Source organism: Pipra filicauda, unplaced genomic scaffold (assembly GCF_003945595.2).
Source record: "Pipra filicauda isolate LSUMZ 115617 unplaced genomic scaffold, ASM394559v2 scaffold35_size7292922_pilon, whole genome shotgun sequence".
Classification (NCBI taxonomy): domain Eukaryota; kingdom Metazoa; phylum Chordata; class Aves; order Passeriformes; family Pipridae; genus Pipra; species Pipra filicauda.
In genome coordinates, this window is record NW_024104487.1 from 2,185,491 (window position 1) to 2,209,166 (window position 23,676).

Below are 23,676 nucleotides of genomic sequence, written 5' to 3' on the forward strand. Positions count from 1 at the left end.
CCCCGCCTCCCTCCGTCCGCCTGCCGGTCCCTCCCTCCGCGCCCGCTCTCCCTTTTGTGAGTTATAGCAACCGTTGCCTTGTGAGTCGAGCGCCATAGTCACCGTAGTCCTGGCGACTGTTACCCATCAACAACAGCCGCTCCGCGCCCGCTCCTGCTCCTCCTCCTCCTGCCGCTGCTCCGCACCCCCCGCCTCACCGTCACCCACCACCACCACAACAACAACAACAACCGCAGCCGCCGCCAGCACCAGCAGCGACAGCGGGAGCGCCGCCGCAGCCCGCCCCGGCACAGGTGAATGCGCTCGGCGGGCGCTCCCCGGCCCTCCCTTCTGTTCCTCCTCGTCCTCCTCCGCGCGGCATCCAGGCCCGGGATGCGCCCTCGCGGCTCTCCCGTGCTCGCGGGGCGCGCGGGGCACCCCCGGCCTCCCCCCCGGTCTCCCCCGGCCCCGGGAGCGAGGCGGGGGGCGGGAGCGGGGTGCGGGCACGGCCGAGGGTGCCGGGGCGGGCAGCGGGGAGCGGGGCCGGCCCCGCGCGGGTGAGCGGCAGCACAGGCTGGGCGATGCTGCGGGACCTCTGGGACAATCGCTAGGATGCGGTGGGTGTGCGTCCGGCTCGGGTCTCTCGATCGTACGGGTCGAGAGATGGAGAAATCGGCCGCAGGCGAAGGCTGTTGGCTTTAAAGCCGAAAAAAAGCCGGTTGAGGTTGGGAGGAAAGATGCAGCCGGAGACGGATCCTGTAGCACAGCAAGAGCAGGGGTTGTTTTTCCCCTTTAGCGTACAGGGGCCTTGTTCTGATTTAATGTGACTACTAAATGTTGCAGGATTTTGTGAACTTGCTGTATCTTTTAATGATAGCCTCCTACCGTCGATCATATCAGCTACTCTTTTTTTTTTGGTGCTTTCTGTATGAATTTTTTTCTTTTATTCATAATTAGTGTTGCTGTTTATTTTAGTGCAGTCTGCATTTTCTTTGTATTGTGAAGTGCGTTTTTGTTTATTCATACCCCCACCCATACACACACGGAGTAGCAGGTTGGTTTTTTTCTTATCGCACTCCTTTTGCAGGGAATTGTTTTTTAAATAGTGCTTTCATGCTGCCAGTGTAGTATGGGACTGTGCATGTGTAGGTCTAGTGTATTGCACGAGTTACGTTCATGTGGAGAGAATCCATTTCAGTTTCCTTAAACTCTCCACAATGATGGCAATTCAAGATGCTGACTGCAAGTTTCAGTGCTGAGGATCAAAGAAAGGAGAAAACAAGAAATAGTATTAAAACAAAGTCTCTGTGATTTTGCTATTGCTGTTGTGTTCCAAGAGTGTGTTTGGAAAAGAGGGAAGAGGCAGCTTTTTACCTCTCGAGATGTAATAGAAATCGTATTATTAATGAGTATGGTTTGCTTTGTATTTTCAATCCCAAATGCTTGTTTTCTTCATCCTTTTTGTAACTGCTTATTAGGATCTAAAGAGTTGTGTTGTCAGTAATGTCAAATCATACTGCATTATACTTTTTGAATTCTTTGGATGAACTGAATTTTAGGCATCTTTTATGGCAGTGAAATTTTCTTAACATCTCCATATCTAGTTGCACTCTCTCCTTTGACTTGTCAAATCATGTATTGTTTTGGCAAGCTTTTTTACTTTTGAAGTGGTAACTTGTTTATTTAGTATAATAATTAGAAGAAAATTATATTCTCATTTTTAATCTAAACCCTACATTTTAATTGTATATACATGTTTTCCATTTTTTTATCTTTAGAACCCTGTGTAAAATGCAGGATTTCTCATTACAGTTTCAGCTACAAGATGCTTATTTTGTCTCACATTGGAACTACCAACGAATGTGGCAATTTTTTAAAGCGAGTATTGACTACAAAATCTGCTAAGTAGTTAGTGCATTGTTGATACTAATATTTCTTGAGGTAAGGCACATTAGATCTGTCTTTTCTTTTTAATGTATATTTCATGGGCCTACAATGACTTAGGAAATAAATTATTTTGACTAATGATCAAAAGTCTTTACGTCATCATTATTTTATTATTTTGCTCAAGGATTAAACCACTCCATGCTGATTTTCTAGGTCCTACCGTCAAATATGTTAAAGACATTAATAATTTTTAGTGCGAGTTTTAGGGTAGTATCAGTTATATGGCACGCTTAGATCTTGATGCATTTGTTATTATTTTCTTGGTTCATTGGTTTTTAAATAATTTCTGGCATCTACTGTTGTTGAAAAGATGTCAGCTCTGCACCATATCTTTCTTGAGCAGTCCTCTTGGAGTGGGACAGAATACTACTCAGGATTGGGTCGTTCCCTGGGTGTTGAAATCTCTTTGCAGAACATGTATCCAGGCTGCTGGGTAGCAAAGGAAAGTGCGTGCGTGTCTGTGAGACAAACTTTGTTTTAACTCTGTGAGGAGGCGTACAGGTCTTAAAAATTGTGTTAAAAGCACATGATTTTGTCTAAAACCAGCAACCTTTGTAGTACTATTTAGCTCCATTTTCTTTAGCCAGTGACTGCAATTTGGAAAATAATACTTTAGGTATCTGAGAAAAGTACTGACTCCTTATTATCACTGAGATACTGTAATGACCACAGATGAGATCCTCATTATGCATTCTGATTCCCTAATGCCCACAGCTAACAAAATAGTTGGTGTTTGTGATGCTAACCAGTGTTTGAAAATCAGTTGGCTTGTGATTTTTTTTTTTTTTTTAACACGTAGGTTTTCATGACTTATGTGGTGTAACTACCTAATGGTTTTTCAGTGTATCCAAATGAGCCAGTCAGGATTTTACGCTCTGTTGTGTTACTAGTGAGCTAAACCTACATTGTGCTACTGTGGAGAAACCCTTTCAGTAATGTAGTGTAGGTAAATGAAATGGGAATCAAAGGTACAATGCCATTAAAGAGTTCAAAGTCACGGTGCTTTATTTGATAATTAGGTTCAGCTTTGTTAGCCCTATCCCATTTCTTGTTCCTGCCTGATAGGGTAGTTTGTTAATCACAAAACTGCCTACAGAAATAAATATTGCAGTTTCTTTCCATTTACTAAACTTTATATTGAGAAGGAAGGCTTTATCATTGCAGTTCTTTTTAGTGTTCTAGCTAGTGTTTCTGATTTTCATGCTTTATTTTGAGAGGCTCTCTTTGCTCTTAAAAAATTCTCTATTAGTTGTATTTTTACCTGCAGTCTCCAAAAGCTTACCATCTGCAGGTAAGTGTCATGAGGAATGCTTAAAAAATGAATAGGCTTTAAAAAATACATGACTATTAAAATACTTTTTAAAAATAATTTTCAGTTGAAAAGACATGTTGTGAATGCCCTACAAATACAAACAGAATAAAAAATAAGCTTTCAGTGGCAATGTAATATGCATGTAGTGGGAGTTCCATTTCAAAATCAAACTCCTTGTCAAATGAATGTGTTAGAACAAAAGAGCAGAATGTTTTGAAATTATCAATGAAAATGCTTATTTTTTTATTAAGAATTAGGGCTGAAAAAATTAGTGAGGCTTTTAAAATGAATAGGCTAACGGTTAAGAAATTTTTTTCTTTAGCCACAAATTTATTATTTATGTATTTTGCCTACAGTTTGTTGTCAATCATAACAATACTTCTCTTTTCTCACAGATGCTATTGTACCCATATTTTGGAAATTTAAGGATCAGTACATACACTGATTTGGCTAAATCTAGTTTGTTAGAGACAGATGGCTGATTTAAACAGGTGTCACTTTCATTTCTTTTGCCTTGTGTTGAGTCTTCCAGAGGTTTACAAAAGAGCTGCCTAAAGCAGATGGTGATCTCCACTTCTGTGATTAGCAAAATGTACTTTTGTAAGAGATTATTTTCCTAGTGACTAGGTGTATTTAATAGTTTGATGTGTCATATCAGAGTTTGTGTTTTGTTAAAATGTCATATCAGAGTATGAACTGTTCCATGCAGTATAAGCGTCATTTTTTTAATTCTTTTCTCATTGGACTTTGAAAAGAGATTATTTGGGTGTGAAATTTAGCAGGTTTTGAGTGTGTGGATAGGTGTAGTCCTAATAATTGTCATTCTTGCAAGTCCAAGAGCAGATACGTTGCTTCGTGTAACATTTTGTTTCATTAACTTATTTACCTTTTTTTACTTAAAGAATATTCCACTTTAGAATATTTTTTAATAAAAATGACCTATTATTAAGAGCACAGAATTAGCTTCAAACTTCTGTCTTTTTTAGAATTTTTTTTCTGGTACCCTTCTGTATTAGCACACCTGCAGTTTTCTTTCTTTTAAATTTTTTTTATTCAGCACTTAAAATTTCCTCAGTTACAAAAGATTTTAATAAGAAAGCATGAAAAAGAAGTTTGTTTTCTGATAATTCTTTTGTGTTTTTGTTTCTAAGGGTTTCCTTTTTCTTTTTTTAATGTTCTCTTTTTTGTAACAATGACTGGTGTTTATTGTTAGTTGTTTTCTTTCAAGTAGATGCACCAGAGGGTGCTATGCTATTTGAAATACAAAACTGAAAGCAAATTCTAAAAATTCTTTCATTGAAATACATTGATAATGCATATGGGATTTGAATAAACCTTACTGAAATTTTCCCACTTTCCTCTGTGCAGTGCAATATAGCAAACTTAATGTGTTGACAATATTATGCTAAAAATCATAGATGATATTGGCTGCTCCATATCTGATTATGTCTGTGTGTGTAGATATACACACACACTTAAAATACAATTTCTGTTCACTGAAAGAGAACAAAGATTTGTATGTAAATTATGTCTTTATCACATATAGCTCAAACAGTGTATACTTATTGAAGTACTGCATGAACTTGCCCGAGAGACGTATGTATTTTGGAGTGACTTTAATTTGTATGTTATATTTTTCATTTATAAGTTCATATTCACAGTTCATGTAACTTGTTCATTTATACCTGAATCCTTTTTAAAAAATGCATTGCTGCATATAGATTTTCTTTCTTTCTTTCTTTCTCACTGCAACTCTTCATGGAAGAAACTGAGGTTGAGCCATACCCGCATACTCCTGAATTGCAAAAGAGGCGGGATATTTTTCTCCATCAATCATTAGTTCTGGGAAAGAAAACCACCAACCCCCTACCACTCAAAACAAAACAAAAAACCAACCAAACAAAACCCAAACCAAACCCCAAACAACCCCAGGCTCTAGAAATTTACAAATACCACTGCGTTTTATTTCAGAAATTTCTCTGTGGATATAAGGACCTCAGAGATTAGAATTTAGTTGTAGTAACTTCTGTAGTTTAGTAATACCTATTTTTTTATCACACACTGTAAGATTAATAAGGTAATATTGTTTTTTTTATGTGTCATGGCTAGTGTGTCTAGTTCAGTGTAATTTCCCTTTGGAAACATGTGAAAATGTACAGGCTGGAGTTTGGGTAGTACACCTTAAATTGCTTGATTTTTGCACACTACCTTTAGTTGTTTTTCATGTTCCGCTATGGCAAGTTGTTTGGTTTTGGTCCCCTGACTTCAGTTTTAGTGGCCTAAAATCCAGAAGTGGTGGTTAGACTATATGTAAGTTCTGTTTGATAAAGAAATTTCCTGGTTTACAGTATAAATTTTAATGAGACTGGGAAGTTTAATTTCTAGCAATTCAGACTTCCTGTGTAAATACCTATCTTATTTCTAATCGGTCTTGTTTAAATTCTTGGATGACATCCATAGCAATGCTCTGAGAATGTCAAATGTTGTGTATCAGTAACTGAATTTTAGTATACTTTTAATATTTATGACTTTTATTCATTCGTTAAAGAGAGGAAAAAGGATATTTAACACTCTTTTTACAGGTCATTTCATTCACCCATGGACCCAGTACACTGACTGTATCTCAGCTTCTTAGACCATCTCTGAGTAAACAATGTATTTAGTTCTTTCATTTTCTTCTTATTGAAGTCTGATTTCTAATAAGGCAAGAGCCATGGATTTAGATTTTGTTCAGGCTTTGGATGCTGCCTCTACAACTAATGACTCAAAGCTGTGTTTACTGTTTGTCTACCAAGTAAATGGATTCTCTCTTCTGTTTTACTACCTCATTATAATTAATCTAACAGTGCTTTCTCTTACATACCACCTCCGGGATGTTTTCTGAATGCTTAAACTCAGTGTAGTTAAATCATGCAACATTGCAAAGTAGAAACAGAAACAAGCAAATATGTTAAAATGTGTAGTATGTCACTTTGCAGCTGCCATCGAGTCAGATTATTCTACCTCAGTTAAGGTGTTCTGGATTTGTGGTTTTGGGGTTTTTTTGGTTGTGTTTTGTTTTGGTTGGGTTTGTTTGTTGTTTGTTTTTTGTGTGTGGAGGTGTGTGTGGTAACTTTTTTTTCTGTGCTGTTAACCATACTTCCCTTGCAAAGAATTGGAAAAGTGTAATAGGATTCTGAGCCAGAACTGCTTACAAGACAGTTATTAAGGCTATAGAGGCTATTTATTATGCTTCTGTGGAGCCGAAATTCAAAAATACATTTTTGGCTCCAATGACCTAGTTCATGTTTGCTGAATTTTCAGGTGATGCATTGTATATTGTTTCTCTAATAACTTTAGTCTGGTTTTCTCTCCCCACTCCCCTCCCCAAATGTGCCTGAACCTGGGGCAGGGAGAAGGGAGAGCAGTCTTGCTTATGTATCACCCTTAATCTGACAGTGATATTGGGTGTTTACAGGATTTCTGAAGGGTTTAACTTGCTCGGGGGTTGTCAATTTGAACTTTTGTCTTTTGGTGTGATCTGTTGCAGATAATCCATAAAGCATTTTAATATGTTGCTGTTGGACTGTGTAGCTTCATCTAAACAAAACTAGTTTCTATCACCTGAGCTTTTTCTTCCTTATCTCATGATAGCATTCTGCATTGCAAACAGCTGAGCGTGAAATTGACAGGCAAGTCTAAGAGAGTTGAACTGCAAAAAGTAACTAGTATTTACTAAGGAGGACTAAGTTCTACTCACTAGTGGTAGGTGAAAGGAAAAATAACAAAATAACTATAGTTCTCTTGCCATTGGAAGCAGTGATGAAGGATAGGATTTCTTTCATATGTTAAATGTCTCATAAATATGAAGATTCATTTTTTATTTAACTGCTGCAAAAAGTATTCATGATTGTCCATCTAAAACCCTAACTTTTTATTCCAATAAGATGTGTGCTGTATTCTTACCTCTTTATTGTTCTGTGGCTTGAGAAGAGAGACAATAGAGTTAGAGATTTAATGCAGGAAGAATGTTTCCTCCTTCCCATATTTGCTGATGATATGCATACTGTAGTTCTTCCATTATGTGGCTATACACAAAGGATTGTTAATTTGCCTTTCTAGTTAAGGTTTTATATACTGTGTTTATTATTGTGATTCAATGTTAATTACTTTGTATCTCAGCAAATTTGGAAGATACAGTAAAGAAAGAACTTTGCCTTAGAACTACTTGCTTTAATTGAAAACCCATATCTGCTTTTGAAAGTATTTTTTAGAAAAATAGTTATTCTATAATCACCGTTTTAAAACCTATTTTATTTTATCCACTCTGTGTTAAACCACTTCATCTGAGTTGCAGTTTGCAAAGGAGTTGATAAGTAACTCTTCTACATTCATTGTATTGTTTTCCTGTCAAATTTAGTAAACAGACAAATGTAGAATTTAGTTTGTTTTTAGTTCCTCAGGGTTGATTCTGTGTAATAATAATAGCAATTCCCTGTGACTTCTAGGAAGATTATTCGTTGGAGTTTCTGAAAGTTGTGGAAGCTCTTCTGTTGTTTTAAGGAGCAAAACATGCTTAGTATTAAACCATAAATTTAACATAATGTAATTATTATTTAATCGTAAATGGAGGTAAGTAGCACAGAAATGTAGATTCCATTCCCTTATTTTGTGGAAATACTTTTGTGCTCAGATTCTGGGTTTTGAAGTGAGGCAAGAGTGAAAGACTTAAGATAAAAGCACAGCTCTTCATGGTGTTGTCTCTTTCCAGGTCCTTTCTGACTGATGGTTGTCCTGAGTTGCTCAGGTTTTCTCCAGTTCTGAGACTCTTTTGTACTGTAAGGAGCACAGTCCTGACAGGGTGTTTCAAGGGACAATAGTGGGCAGGTAAACGTGTAGAGATTTGGTGCACTGAGTCTGTGGTAATGTGGAGATGAAAAAGGCTTAGGATTTTGCAAACCTTGGGCTGGTTTACAAAATTTAGGTTTTGTGAGTGAAGCACCCTTTGTTAGCACACTTTTGTCAAACTGAAGAAAAAAAAAAGGTTTATTTTTAGTAGACCAAGAATTAGAGTTCGTCCTACAAAGCAATAGCATAATTTATCATGCAAATAGTGACTCTGTCTTATGGAACAGACCTCCTAGTGTTTCAAAAGTTGTGAGTTTATGCTGGTTCAGTTGCATCTGTTTGGTGTGGTGGGTTTTTTAATGCTGTCGTTTCAGTAGTTAGTAGTTAAACAGTATAACCTTAGGAACTTGTGTGGTCTGGGATATCCAGATTTCAGTGGTGTATTATATCTAAAGTTGTTCGTGGAGTCAGATCCTACTAAGATTTAAATTTCAGATATTAAATTTACCTACCATGATCCTGATATGAGCCACTAAGTCAAGTTTCCTGTCTTTAACAGGAAGGTTAACAGGTTCGAAGGTGTTCAGTATCTTCACTGCTTGTCCTTACTTTAGTATTTATTTCTTATTGAATCCTGAAGAAACTGACATTTCTTGACTTTAGGGAAAAGGTAGATGCAGGGTCATGACTTCAATGCAGTGACCAATTTTCTTGACCTAATGCGGACAGATTCTTCATGTGCCCTCAAATCACAAGTTACAAGTTAATCACAAGCATATTTCAGGCAATCAAGATGAGGAGTTTTAGGATTACTTTGCATGTGGAAGATTGCCTTTTAAGAGTTCCCACTGCTTGATTTCAAGTTGAAATACTAATATTTTTTAAAAGTATAACATTTTCTTCCCACATTTTATTATATGGGAAAAGATATAGTGTCCAAGGGAGGAAGACAGATCTATGTGGCAGATAGGAAAATGGAAGTTCTGTTTTGGTAATCTGTGATAGAGGAAGGGAGGTGTGTGTGTGGAAAGTTTTGATCAGAAGTGCTATAGTACTTGTCCCAGAGTCTGTAGCGTAGGAATGGCAGGCAGCATAACAGGGTTTGGCCATTAAAAATGGCCAAGATGTAATTGGGTGTTAATAGTGGGAATTGAGATGTTGATTCATAATATGTTAAGTCCACTAATAAAATTAGCTGTGTCATCTCCATAAAACAAGCTGCCTGGTCACAAATGTAACTTTATTTTATAGCTGTGCTTCTGAACTCCCAGTGATCTGCTCTCATTGGCTAATATTTATATTTTGTTTTTAAAAATATGTTCATTTCACATGAAGTGCTTCTGCCTTTCACATACTAATTCAAAAGCTTTTTATGTACTCTCATTACAGCATTTAACCTGCTGGTATGGAAATGGTTTTGTTTAGTAAAGAAACAGAAGATGCTTAGGGTACTCAGTGCAGTATGGTGGGCAGTTTGTGGTTTATTTGTATTTGGCTCATTGGGCTTTTATTCCCTTGGAGAGTGAAAGAAATGTGGCAGATAATTTCCCAGGAATAACAATCATCTAGCAGGACATTGTATGATAACCTAGGTGGTTCAGCCTTGTCAAATGGAGTTACATGTTTTAGGGCAGTGGGTAAAACTGGTGGTTTTCACATCCCTGACTGGTATGTCATTTCTGTATTGAGTATATTTTCTGGAATAGTCTGTTAACTGTCCTTCACAGGGTGTTAGAAAGCACATCTTTTCTTACAGCAAACATACAGACTATCTGTTATGAACACAGTAATTTTGTGCTACTTAGTGAAATCTAGAGCAAAAGCAGTCACTGAAAAAAAGACTCTTTTTAACCTACTTCTACAGTAATGTACTGGCCAAAATGGAGAGGAGTACCAGTCCTGTGCAGCTCTCTAGGGCTTCGTAGACCCATAGCTGTTAGTCTGCAGACTACTGGCTGGGGATGGTGGCTGAGACTACAGTCTGGATGAGACCCTGAACATATGCAGCAGTGTGCCTTGGCTGTAGGGAAGATTCAAAGTGTCTCGGGCTGTATGAACACGAGTATAGGCAGGAAATAGAGGGAAATGCTTATCCCATCTCTCTCTGCATTTATTAGGCAACATTTACGTCCATTTCTAATTTCGCGTTCACCCTCACTCTCCTGTGGCAGTGGGAACGATGTTGGTAAACTGGAGTAAGTTCAGCAGAGGCCCACTAAGACAGTCAGGAACTAGAGCACACAGGTCTCCAAGGAGGCACTGAAGGACCTGGGCTTGTTCAGTCTGGAGAAGAAAAATTTCAGGGATCCTAAGAGCAGCCTTCCCTAATACCTAGTTCCCAAATATAAGGAGGTCATCAAGAAGATGGAGCGAGGCTTTTCACAGGAGTGCATCCTGTAAGGATGAGAGACAATGTTTCTTAGTTGAAACACTAGACTGGAGTTAAGGAAAATATTTTTCCCCATGAGGACAACCCAGCAATGCGTTGAAGTTTTCCCATCTCTGCCTTTGGAGATTTTCAAGCTCTGATAGGATAAAGCCCTGAGGAGCTGGTCTGATGCCAAGTCTGAGTCTGCTTTGAAAAGTAAGTTGGACTTGGGAGCTCTTGAAATCCATATCAGCCCAAGCTATGCTATGGTTTTACTTGTGATTCTTGCTCTACAGCAGAAGTTCCTAGGTTGGATCTAGTTTGTCTTCTTGTTGGCCAGTTCTGTTGCAACTGACTGCATTTGCAGGCTTTTTGTTGCAGCAAAAGAGAAAAATAAATGAAAAGAGGAAAAACTGCAAACACCATTTTTATTGGAAATTATTTAGACTTTTGAAATAAATTGGATAATTTCCTGTCTTTGGTGAAACAAATACAGGGGTTTTGGTGAAACATTCTATATTTGGCTAACTGCCTGGTGATTTGTAAGTGGTGTTCAAGATATATAAAAGCCAGGAATCTGAAGAGAGTTTTTTTTGTTATGTCTAAAATATTTTCCTATAACACACCTATATCCCTGCTCATTTTGATAAGAATTGAATTGGCTCCAAAAAAGAATTTGGGAAGCAAGGATGATTGGTTTTGAGCCTCTATAAAGAGATGTTTGTTTAAAAAAAAATGTTTGCTTTATCATATAGCTGCAAATATAAAATGAAAAATGGAGATCAAGAGCAAGGGTCTAAGGAAGTGCATATCGCAGTAACTGCTATTGGTAAAGTCAGAAAAATAGTTTCATAATCAATGTTTCTATTGATCGAAGTGGTTCTGTTTGGGGGTGTTTTGTTTGCTTTGGCTGAGGTTTGATCATGGTGTGTCATTCAGATATCAAAGTCCATAGCAAAATTATTGTATCTCTTACTCTTGTTTAGCACTGCTTGAGGGATAAGCAAAAACATGCGTATACATTACTAATTATGATAAATATAGTTTTGATATTCAAGGCAGTATTAGAAAGTAATCCCTTTATATAAATACAAATGTTTCATATTCGTTAATAAACTGAGTTGAATTGAATGATTAAGGCATGGATAAGCAAATAGATTGCTGAGACCTGGGTTTTTATTTTATTCATAATTTGCTAAACTTACCTCTGTCAAATTTGTGATTTTAAGTGGATGAGGGATGCAGGATTTCCATAATGTTTTCAGGAGTCTTTTCCAAGGAAAAGTCCTTTTTCTGGTAGAATTAATAAGTGAATGCACAGTGAAACTTTAAGTGTCCTAAAAGATCTAACACTATAACAAAGTTAGTACCTTTTCCAAGTACCTCTGTTTTACTGTCCGTGTCTTTTAGAATGTTCCTGTCAAGTCTCATCTGACTTTTACAAATCAATGATTAAAATGAATGTCAAGAAATTAAAGTGCTATAAATCTTGCTGAGCAAAACAAAGAGCTGCCATAAGGAAAACAAATGGAATAAATGTCAGCATATCTCAAAAATTATATAAATAGTACTCTGTGTTGGTGTTGTATATCTCACAGTTTAGATTTTTACGTTCCTATACTGTAAGTGAGATAGCCAATGGTATCTATTTGATAGTATTTTCCTGTTACTTAGCAATTATGGAAGACAATGCAATGATATGTTACATAGTCATATGGCTTTATTTTAAGACTCAGAAATCAAATTCAGTTTCTGCTGTTCATGAAATAAATCTTGAATAAATATTGTCACTGAATGTTCTTTATATTTGAATTGGTTTTTTATTCTCTATCAGGGCAGTAGGTTGGAACCTAATAAAACAAATCTTACCAAGTAATTATAAAAATGAGTTACCATTACCTTTCATTAAGCCATTTTTGAAAGTAATATTACTTAAACTTCCTGAGCATGAAGCTTTTCGTCAGGTAATATGAAAATTTGTTGGGAATGTTTTGTAACCTTAGAAGGCAACAAAGAAACAAACATGCCCTGGATCCAATTGTGCCATTCTTAATATTTCATTTGTATTGTAAGTACAATTAACAGTAAACATTGAGATTTGCTAAGTATTTCCTATTGTACAGTACCAGTCTGATTAATGAAATTATTTTTTTTAGAATTAATAGAGTTCCCCCCTTTTTTTTATTCCCATTTCTATCTGCTGATGTTTTTCATTATTCCTCACTGCATTTGGGTTTTACATTGTACGTTATATTTTTTCTATCTCAGTGGTTTTTCTTTGAGGGCAAAAGACCCCATGCTAGATAAACCTAGCTAATAAGAAACATTATGCATATATTCATTTTGCGATTTCATGTTTTCACATGCTTTCTAAAGTCAATCTTAGCTAAGAGCTTAGAGAGCAGTTTCTTTAAGAGAAGTGTACTGATAAGTAAGGAGGATTTAATAATTTTAGAATATTGTTTATAAATATATGCCTGTAAGCTAAAAATATAAGTTGAAGTGGTTTGTTCTAAATCACACATGGAACAAAAATAAAAATATTGATATCTATCCAAGAAATATAAGCTGTGGCTTGTATCACTATCTTTTAAAGTGGTCAGTACTGTTAGGTTGGAAAAGCAGAACAGAATGCCGTGTTTGGAACTGTCTTCTACTGCAAGGTGAACAAAAAGCCAGGTGGTAGTTTCTCTGTATGTTTGGCTTTCAGAATTTTTTGGTTTAATTTTGTGTGTATGGATTTGTATATATTTTGAATATAAAAATGCATTTAATCATTCCATGAGACATCAAAATCAACATTCGTGGTATTTTCTTGAATAAATATGTGCTTGTGAAAGGCAGTGTATTGGAAAAAGTCACACAGAAAACCAAAGGAGGTTAAAATCAATATCTAAATAATGTTTTCTGGTGTAATAGTAAATTTCAAGCATGTTTGGTAAAATAATTTTTGTAGAGTGGGGGTGTTTCTTTGTCATTTCTTTCAACATAATTTTTCATCTATTTCCTGTAGGATTGCTGTTGCTGAATTTGCTCTTGAGAATAAATTTCTTACATAAAAAGAAAAGCAATAAATATAGTGAAATATTAGTCGCCTCATTACAGTTACTGTACTTTAAATCTGTAGTTACTGTACTTCAAAATTATGGATACAAAGCAAAGAAGCAGATTTCAAAGATACTTAAAATTCAGATGATGGGGCAGAGTGAAGGATGTCTTCAGGACATAAGGCACTATTTTAAAATAAGGTAGATTTTATAAGTGTGTTTCCAAATTTCTGAATGTTTCTAAATTTCTAAATATTTCTTTTTTTTCTTTCAAATTAAAGTATATGCCACTCTTTAAGTCTTCATTTATGTCAGCAGTTTTTTCTTCCTTTGCAGTTTATGATTGTCCTTTTTTGCTGCCTTATTATATTATCATTGATGACAGTGATATCTGCTTGCATATATTTTGTGATTACAATTATATTTTACTATATATTTGATTATATAATACTTTTTTGCACTTGTTTTTAGTTATTAAGCTCTGCAGCTCAGTATCTACTGGTTTTTGGGTTTTCTTTCCTGTTCCATGTTGGATACCTGGCTTACATGCGGTTTAATATTTAACAGTTTACCTGAGACAGTGAGGTGTGACAAGGCTGCTAAACATCACACACTGCTGATATATACCCAGCTGGTTGTAGGGATAGCCTAAGGTACTGAGGTCTGCTTTCAGGGACTGCCTGATCTTTCTTTGCCAGCAGCCACTGGGGAACAGTCGTACATGCATTTGGTCTGGTGTAATTGTGGAGGTAGTGAATCCTAAGAAGAATCCTAAGAACAGGATTCTAGAATTATGGGAAAAATGTTACCTTCTTAAATCATCTAAGTAATGTGAAACAGTCTCCTAAAACCAAGGGAACATTCAGCTTTTTTTAGCTTCCTTGAATGGCCAGTTCTGAGTTATCTTCTATGGTAAAGGATGGAGGAATCCTAAGCGTGTCCTTAAGCTCATTATAGCCAGATTCTGGTCATATTTCTTTTATTAAACTGTCAGTGAAGACAACCAGAGTGTCTCACCAGATTGAAAAAAATCAAAGCCTTATTCTGTTTTGTGTAAAGGAAACACTTATGTCTGCAAGTTTCATTTGCCTCAATGACATTAAAGCAAATGTCACACTTACAGAAGATAATTTAAGGAAAAATGGTAGATGAACATAGCTTTGGATCTACTGTCTCTGTTAAAATCTTTCTTGTCTCTAATAAGTTCTTGGACAATACCAAAGTACTTAACAAGCTCTAATGAAATTTTGACTGTAAAACAGCTCAGATAATCAATACCTAGTTTTTAATTATAAACCTGTAGGTAGTTTATAGCATAACATGCTGTATTGTTCTAGCTGTACCTCCAGCTATATCTAGCTGTTGTCCAAGCAGCCTGTCATCTTTGAGCTCACAACCACTAGGATAACTTAATATTGCAGTGATCTTTTCTTTATAGAATTATAAAAAGCAAACTAGCAATGGTGATTATACACAACAATTCTTTTTTTATGGGTTTGGCTGTAGAAGTCAATGAAAGGTGTTTGATTCTGGTACTTGGTTGTAGACCCTGCTAGATTAGCAGCTGTTAACTGTTCTAGGCTAAATCCCTCAGCTACAGGGGATAAGACAAGTCCTTTGTGGTTTGATTGTTACTCTAACACAGGTAGAAAGTTTAGTTTTGCTTTAGAAGAAGGTTCTGCAACCTTTAAATTCTGGAGAAGCAGCAAAGTTCGAGTTAGAAGACTTTGAATTCATGCACACGTTCTGCCGATACTTGCTATTTTACCCACAACGCTCTGAGATTTTTGTCTTCAGAACAGTGTTCATATTTTTCATTGTTTTCATGTTTTCTCTAGAAAGTATCAGCTGCTAAGTAGTACAAAGCATTTTGGGAAGGATAAATCCTAGCATTTCCTTACCTGAGTATTGTAGTCCATTTTGTGGTGCTGACTGTTAAGTCTGTTGTATAGACAATCATTCTTAACATTTCCAATAACTTTTGGGACAGTGTGTTTCTTTCTTAAATTTATACTCTTAGGGAAACAGGTTTGGTTTGGGTCTTTTCTGGTATATCTGTCCATCTTATTCAAAAGAGGGTTAGAAGTTTCAGAAAAACAGATACCAACAAAATAATGTTTGAAAATGTAAGCAAAAATGGGTACTACCACTGAAGAAGAGGCAGTTGCAACTCATTTTGCACTCCCAGCATCCTGGAGAGTCAGTCAGCGCTCACAGTCCGTGCTAGCTTGTTGTAGTATGGATCCATTTAAAGGACCAAGCTGGAAGAAATGCGGCTTTCTTAATTCTGGTGCTGTAGAACAACTTGTTCTTTGGTGCAGGCTGGAACAGCCTCAGATTATTAGAATGAAAAGCCATAGTAATCAGCTCTTTTGTGGGTTATTTCTTAGCCATTCTCCAGCAGATTTGCAAAAGTGTTGCTGAAAGAAATGAATCTGCAGAGATCTACATAGGTGTCTAACATCAATTGCATAATGTGTAACAGTGACAAAGACACAAAAAGGGAGAACTCAGTTTGACTGCAAATCTTGGAACCAGCTTACAGGCTTGTTGGACATCTTTTGATACAGAGTATAAATATCAAGTATTATTCTGCCATTTTAAAGTTAATTTTAGGCCTTTCTTTTTCCCCCAAAGTCTCACTCAGTGATCTAGAATATGAAACTTAGTGTATTGATCTGTCAAAAGTTTATTATAAAATAACTTTGCAGAGCACGTGAGCAAATCCGTTATACTAGCTTGTTAGTATATAAAAGTTAAACTTTGAGGGGTTTGGAGTTTACAGACTCTAACTTTCCTAATAAATGAGAGATTAGGGGAAATGTTGTTTACTTTACTGTAGGATGTCGTATAAGCTTCTGTGTAATTTTTTCTGGTTTTGTTTGTTTACAGTGTTCAAATCTGTTATTGTGACTTTTTTTAAGCGTATGCCTGGAATTGGGGGTTGATTGAGGAGAGTGTTAATCTATTTAAATAAACTGGTTAGAGCCATAGGAGACCTGTGGTGTTTTCAAGGCTTCTCAGCCTGAAAGCACTGCATAACCCTTTTAGGTTGCATAGCAACAGGCTCCTAGCAACAATAATAGATTGAATTTCCAATAGTGACTGGGCCGGATGTAATAATAAAGCAAGAGTACAAACAGTTGTCATGATTTTCTTTTCATAGTAAACTAGTGTTGAATTTAGGGAGATTCTGTTTCTCAAAGTGGCAAACCTCTTTGCAAAATGAAGGTAATTTTGAAAATTGTGGTACTGAAACCCTGACAAAGCTGTTTAGAATGAATGACTTTGAAGTCTAGTAGTTTCAAACATCGGAGAAAACAAAGAAACACTGAATGAGTTGTCAAGGAAAAGGGGTATTAGTAACCACTCTAAATTGCTTTTAAATCTCAACTTCTTTTATAAATTGGTCTGTACTGGACCTTCACAGAAGTCCTGAGCTATGCAGGTATATGTGTTGTTTAGAAAAGTTTGGAAATATCTTGTGAAGATATTGTAAAAAGAGTAATGAATAAAACTGAGTAACTGCCAGACAAGTTTATTTTATGTCAGTAATCTATTAGTATTTTGTATTTTCAAGACCTGTTATATGTTTGGTAAGCAGGTGACTTGGGATGAGAGACAGAAATTATCTTACAAAATAGTAAGAGTTGTAATTTTGGATGGTTACATTTCAGTTTTTGACCTGGCTAACAGCTGAAAATTAAAACACTGAAAACACTGGTTGTTGAATAAAGATGTAGATTGACACTAGATAAACACTCCTCTTCAGTTCCTGTGTCTGCTTTTGGAATGTTGTTGAATTGTCACTATAGTAAAGCCCAAGTTAGTTATTTGTGACTTGTGATATTCCATTAAGGTGACACTATTTTTTTTTCTGAATAGAGGAAAGCTGTTCTAAGGCTATAAAAGGTGTGTCTTTATATACTGATAAAAGGGACAACCCTTAAGGGCTACACAGTATAGAAGAAAAAAAATGTAAAGAGTTAGATGTTACAGACTTGAGAAGTTTCACTGGATTTTGACATTTCAGTATGTTCAGATAATAATCAGTAATGTTTTGTCACAGGAATTTAAAAAACTTATTTCTGAAAAAAAGCTTTTCTTTTAAATGGACCTCACTCTTTGGTCTACTTGTGTAGGCAGTATTTTCCAGCTTAACTGTTTTCATAGAATCACAGAATTTTAAGAGCTTGGAAGGCACCTTAAAGGTCATCTAGTCCAACCCCCCTGCTATGTGAAGGGACGCCTCCCATTAGACCAGATTGCTCAGGGCCTTATCCAGCCTGGACTTGAACACTTCCAGGGACAGGGCAGCCACAACCTCTCTGGGCAACCTGTTCCCAGTGTCCCAACACCCTCACCCTAAAGAGTTTCTTCCTAAGTCTTTCCTCAGTTAACACCAGAATTCTTACTGAAAAGCATATTACTATGGTGACAGAGAGCTATTTTGGAAATATTCAATAGAACAAGGTAGTTTTAAGGGATTGATTTTGAAAATTGAGTTTTGTAATTTGAATTTAAGTGCTGGTCTGAGCAACATTCTGAATTCTTATCATGTTTCTAATTAAAACTTAACTTGTAATTTAAAACTTAAAAAATTATTTTGAAGTGTGATCTAGTTTGAGTATAATATCTACTGAAAAATGTTTGACTAGCATTTGTGGATTGCTAACTAATTTTGTGCACTACAGAGGTATTTATTCAGTAAGGTAGCTACTTCTGCCACAGCTGGAGAGCTAGGAGAGTTTGAAAAATTTAGGAAAATTAGAATTTTATAACTTAGAAAAAGTCTAAGATCTGATAGAGAAATAATAGGTAATGTATAGAAAGAAGAAATTTAAAAATACAGCAACATACCTTTTACAGTGTTCAATTAATAGATGATAACTTTTAAAGGTGTTTTTACTGAGAGGTGTTTTATATGGTACAGTTGTGATATTTTCAGAGTTGTTGAAAATGTTTTAACCTTGCCTAAGAAATAGTATCCAGTGTTTATTAAGGCAAACACATATTCCTAAATCACGTAGATTACATTCAGAATTCCTATAAGGATGTAATTTACTTTCCAGAACTGCAGTCATTAACTTTGTTCAGCTCCCTCTGCCTCTTCTCCCACATAGCTGGATTTCTGTATGTTGCATTGGTGCTTCTTTTTATTTCTAAACCAGAGATATTGCTTAGAATAGTTACTTTCTAATGTTGTTCTTACTGGGCAAATTCGAATACCTGGCTTTGCAGCTTAATGCTTCTGTTTCATCCAGACCTAACCTATTGGACTGCATGTTTAATGATTTAAAAAACAAAAAAATCCCCATTCTCATTCAAACCAGAAAAGCAGAGATTAGATATTTGGACTGTGCCAATGGTAATGAGTGTTTCTTTGCTTCCTGTGTTTTTAATGGAGTTCAAGTGAAACTTGCATCTGAAAGGATACTTTGCATTTTTTAGAACTTTACCATTTTTGTAAGAGAAAAAAATCGTCTAGGATAGTAACTGAAAACTGAGAGGTCAGAAAAACGATTGTGGATTGTTATAGCGTGTAACATTGGAAAATCTTCAGGAATGAGGAACAAGACAGGAAGGTGAGCAAAAGTGAAAATAAATAGACTTATTCCTGATTTTATTTACTTATTTTTAACTATAAGAATATGTAAGTTTAGGAAATTCATTGAAATGTTTGGAAATGTAAGAAAAAGGCTAGGAACGAAGTAGGTCATTAAAAATTAAAGGACAATAGAAAACAAGAAGTTTGACAAAAATTCTGTATAGTCTATTTGCCTGTATCTCTGTCTGTCCTACTGAATGGCCAAGCAGCATAATGTGTTGTGGCATCACATTAAGTGTTTGCTCATATTTTTTTTTGATTATTGCTGTTGATACATAAATTTGTTTCCAGCATTTTCCATTTCATGTAAACACATTCTATTCTTGTACTGATTTAGTTGTAAGAACAATTACAGTACAATTTTGTGTAAGAAGTTGAAACAATTATTTTTTTATTTAATGTCCGTAAATTGAAAAGCATAGTTTGAAATAATTGACCAGATATCAATTCTGAAACAAACATTTCATCTGCCTCTGGGGTTTTTTTGCAGCGATGTCTTCCTTTTTTCAATACGCCAGCCATGACTAAAATAACAAATACAAACAGTAATGTTAGTTTATGTAGTGTTAATGAAATGCTGTATAAAATTACAAGATGTTTAAAAATACAAAGATTTTTTAATGAGTAAAGAAAGAGGTTTAAATAATGAATACTATATTAGCATTAAATGTAATTGTTGTGTGAATGACTTCAAGATCTAATTAAGTTTTGGGGACCTAATTGCTATTTATATGCTACTGGATCATGATATTCTTCTTGAATGAGTTTACCAATGTACAGTATTCACTGTTTGATCATACACTGTTATTTACGGCACATTTATCTGCCAAGAAGAGTGAAGAATGTCAATGAGAGGTTTTTCTGCTTAATTAAAAACTGAAGACCCAACCTATTAGATCTACATCATATAAACATAGGATTTAATCAGACACAAGTATAAATTGCTGTTCGTGCGTTGGAGCTATATTTGTGTATTCAGTATCTCTATTCTTGATACGCCCTTGAAGATTTTAAAGTGACTTGTATGGGAAAGGTAGGTGTGGGAATCCACAATTGTTGTGAATCAGCCCTGCTTTTATTTAGAGAGGACCATCTTTGATGGTGAACTTTTGAAGAGGTAGATAGAATTTTCAGGTTGTGAGATTTATGTCCAGATTTATATTTTTGGAAAGTAATTCTTCAGAATGTTCATCTTATTGCAAGGGTTTCAGTATTGGAAAATTCTGAATTGCCTAAGCTTTACATATTTGCTTTAGTATTTTCCTATATTTCTGGCAATTGGGAAGCTAAGATTTCTGTAGGATTCAGAGATTAAAAATATTCTTTTGCCATTTTGCTTCCAAATGCATTTTATACTGTAATAACTATAAGAGTATCTAAATAGTATTGCTAAATATTTCATATATCCTTACATTCATACTTTCATGTACTAATTCTTTGTGTTTCATTTTTTTTCATGTTTGTAATAGAATTTTTGACTATTCTGAAAAAGGAGACCATGATCATACAATGTTAAATGTAACTCTTGGGGCTACCTATTTTCTATTAGTTTATTGACGAGAAAGCTGTCATTAAGGAGTTCTCTTTTAAGAGTTTTCCAGATACAGTACATGAATTGCTGTCTCTCATGATTTGATTTTTGAAGCATACTAGAACAAAAAGTCCTATGTTTGGAACTTGTGTAATTTCTAGGTCTTTCTAGAACTGCAGTATTTTCTATTACAGTCATTGAAGGTGCTGACCTATAAAGCAAACCTTACTTTAATTTTCTCTTTAACCAAGCCAAAATCAGTTAGTAATACAAAGTTATTGATGCCTTAAGATAATCTGCCATTCAGTTCTTATGTGGATATGAGAAGTGATACCACCTTACAGTTATTTACATCATTGAAATAAAAAAGATTGTCTCTAATCATTAGATAAATAATATTGCAGTTAATTGAAATGTCAGCAGCTAGGCCTGTTTTTTCCTTTTCTATAGAAGACAGTCTCTCTTGAACTTGAAGGTTGTTTTGACATGACAAATGTGACATAAAAATTAGTGTAGTTCCTTGGAATAATTAATTGACATGCCAGTGCTCCTATAAAATAAAGTGATGAACATAGGATGTATCTAGTGCTATTATTTCAAAATAATTTATAACTGCAGTAGTGCTCAGTATAAAAAAATAATGTTGTAGGTTCAGACATAGGTAGTCCTATGTCTGTCCTATGTCCCATTAAACAATTTGACTTCCTTAATATGTTTGATGAGATTATTTTATCAAAATTTATTAACGTGTCAATTGGGCCATGTGTTTGAGTTGGCACAGTTCCCCCCCTCCCCCCCCCAAAAAAAATAAGTCCCAGTACTATTTCAGCTTTCTTTGATACTGCTGTTTTTAATGTCTGAAATGAAACCATTGTGGTATTGAAAAAATATCTTTTACCGGGTAATGATGCCTTAAATGTTTAGTGTTTGGCTCCCAAATTATGCCATTAGTCACTTCTGGCTGCACAATACAGTTCTTTCCTGCATTTTTCACTTTCATTCTGTATTTCTTCTTCAGTATGTGAGACAGATGTGAAATGGGTAAAACAAGTGGTTTAATTTTGAGTTGAATAAGCAAAATATCATTCAAACTGAAGCTGTATGACTAAAACAATTGTGATGTCACAGTCTTGCATACGTTGCAGTGAGTTTGATCAGAAGGGCAGCAGATCATTATAAAAAAATTGCTTTTAACACTTTCTTCAGGGAATATTTAAATACAGAAATATGTGGAAAGGAGGACAGAGAACGAAATGTCATGACATTAATGGAAGATGAGTTCTCTAGGTGCAATCTGGGGCAGATCTGATGGAAAAGGACATGTTGAAGGCCAAGGTACCCAATGCATTCCCTTGCTCTTTATTGGCAAGATCTGCCTTCAGGAGTTGCAGATACCAGTGGAAAAGCTTGGATAATGGAAGGCTTGCCCTCTGTGGAGGTCATAGTTATGACTATTTAAACAAACAGGACATACAAAAATCCATTGGTTCTGGTAAAAGAAGAATGCTGATGGAGCTAGCTGATGTCACTGGGAGGTCACTCTTGCTTATGTTTAAAAGGTCATGGTGGTCAGGGAGGTTCCCGAGGACTGCATGAGAACACAGGTCTCCTGTCTTCAATGGAAGATCAAGGAAACCAAAGACAGAGCATCCTCACCTTAATCACAGAGAAGCTGATAGAGTAAGTAATCCTGGAAACAATTTCCAAACTGTATAAAGGAAAAGAAGGTCACTAGGAAGTAACCATAGCTGAGCAATAACCATATCTGATAGCCTCCTACATGAGATTACTGACTTGGTGGGTTAGGAGAGAGCAGGGAACCTTCTTTGTTTACATTTTAGCAAGGCTTTTGACACTGTCACACAACATCCTCATAGACAAACTGCTGAAGTATGAGTTAGATAAGTGGACACTGAGGAGGACTGAAAACTGGCTGAACTGCTACGCTCACAGGGTCGTGGTCAGTGTCGCAAAGGCCAGCTTTGAAGACGGTTACCAATAGTGTGCCACAGGGATTGATACTTGATATAATGTCAAACAACTGCAGTTGGTGTAAAATGCAAACGTACCATTTTGTCAGCAGCTTCAGGTTGATGAATTCACAAAACATGCAATGTGGGGCTGGGAATATATGTTTTAGCTGCATTTTTGATCCGTGCTTCTGTTTGTAGTCAATTACCACAGAAAAATAATTGTTTTCTCATTCAAAATAATGATATCTTTTTCCACATATCTTAACTTCATTTTATTAAACCTTTTCATTTCTAATTGATAGATATCTATCTAGTGTTCACTTTTGTTTAGGATCATATTTCCTTTTTTGGTACCATACTGACTAAAGAGAGGTACTAGCATTAGGTTGTTGAGCTATTCAGTTACCAGTTTCAGAAAATTCATTCTGAATGCAACATTATATGATTTAGTTAAAATGCTTTCAACGATGTTTTGCTGTTTGGTTCTGGTTTATTAAAGATGCTTTGTGACAGTTTAGACTCTGCTAGTAACAGACTAATTTAAGGAAGTAAATAAAGCAATATAATTGTCCACGGTGGGTTGGATTTCATTAATTTAGCCAGTTAAATAGCTTAATCAACTTAAAAACCTATTGAATTAATTCTGAACTGAATGCCAGAGCATAGTGGTAGTCTAGATACTAAAGTAAGTTGCATAAAACAATTCCTTGGTTTTCATTTATGCTGTCTTGATGGAAAAGATCACTTGTCAACATACTTGTGGCTTTGTTATTGCATAACTTAACGTATGATCTACTGTTTAGCAGTGAGCTTATTCCTCATACTGATCTGCTTTTAAATGGGAAATCTGTATTTTGCAGGTTATACAGTTGCTATTACTGTCTTTTTTTCGTGTGGGAATATTTGAATTTAAATTATGAGGTACTTGGGAATTGATTTATTGGCCATAAACATTAACCAGATCATATTTCAATAGGAAATATCTGTCAGGACTCAATTGTTAACAGTTTCAATCTTACAAATCTGAGAATAATCTACTTCGTGCTGTATACTGCCATGGATCTTAGTGGATAGGATATGTCAG

The 23,676-nt window shown here is 35.7% G+C and overlaps 1 protein-coding gene across 2 annotated transcripts in view; it reads left to right on the top strand.

The window, feature by feature from the left end:
* The first annotated feature begins 22 nt into the window (after positions 1–22).
* The window catches only part of RFX3 (regulatory factor X3), a 97,462-nt gene continuing 73,808 nt past the window's right edge, over positions 23–23,676 (top strand). For both annotated transcript variants that reach the window (XM_027709710.2, XM_027709712.2), the window contains exon 1: positions 23–293. The gene's annotated coding sequence lies outside the window, so the exon portion shown is untranslated. The remainder of the gene's footprint in view (positions 294–23,676) is intronic.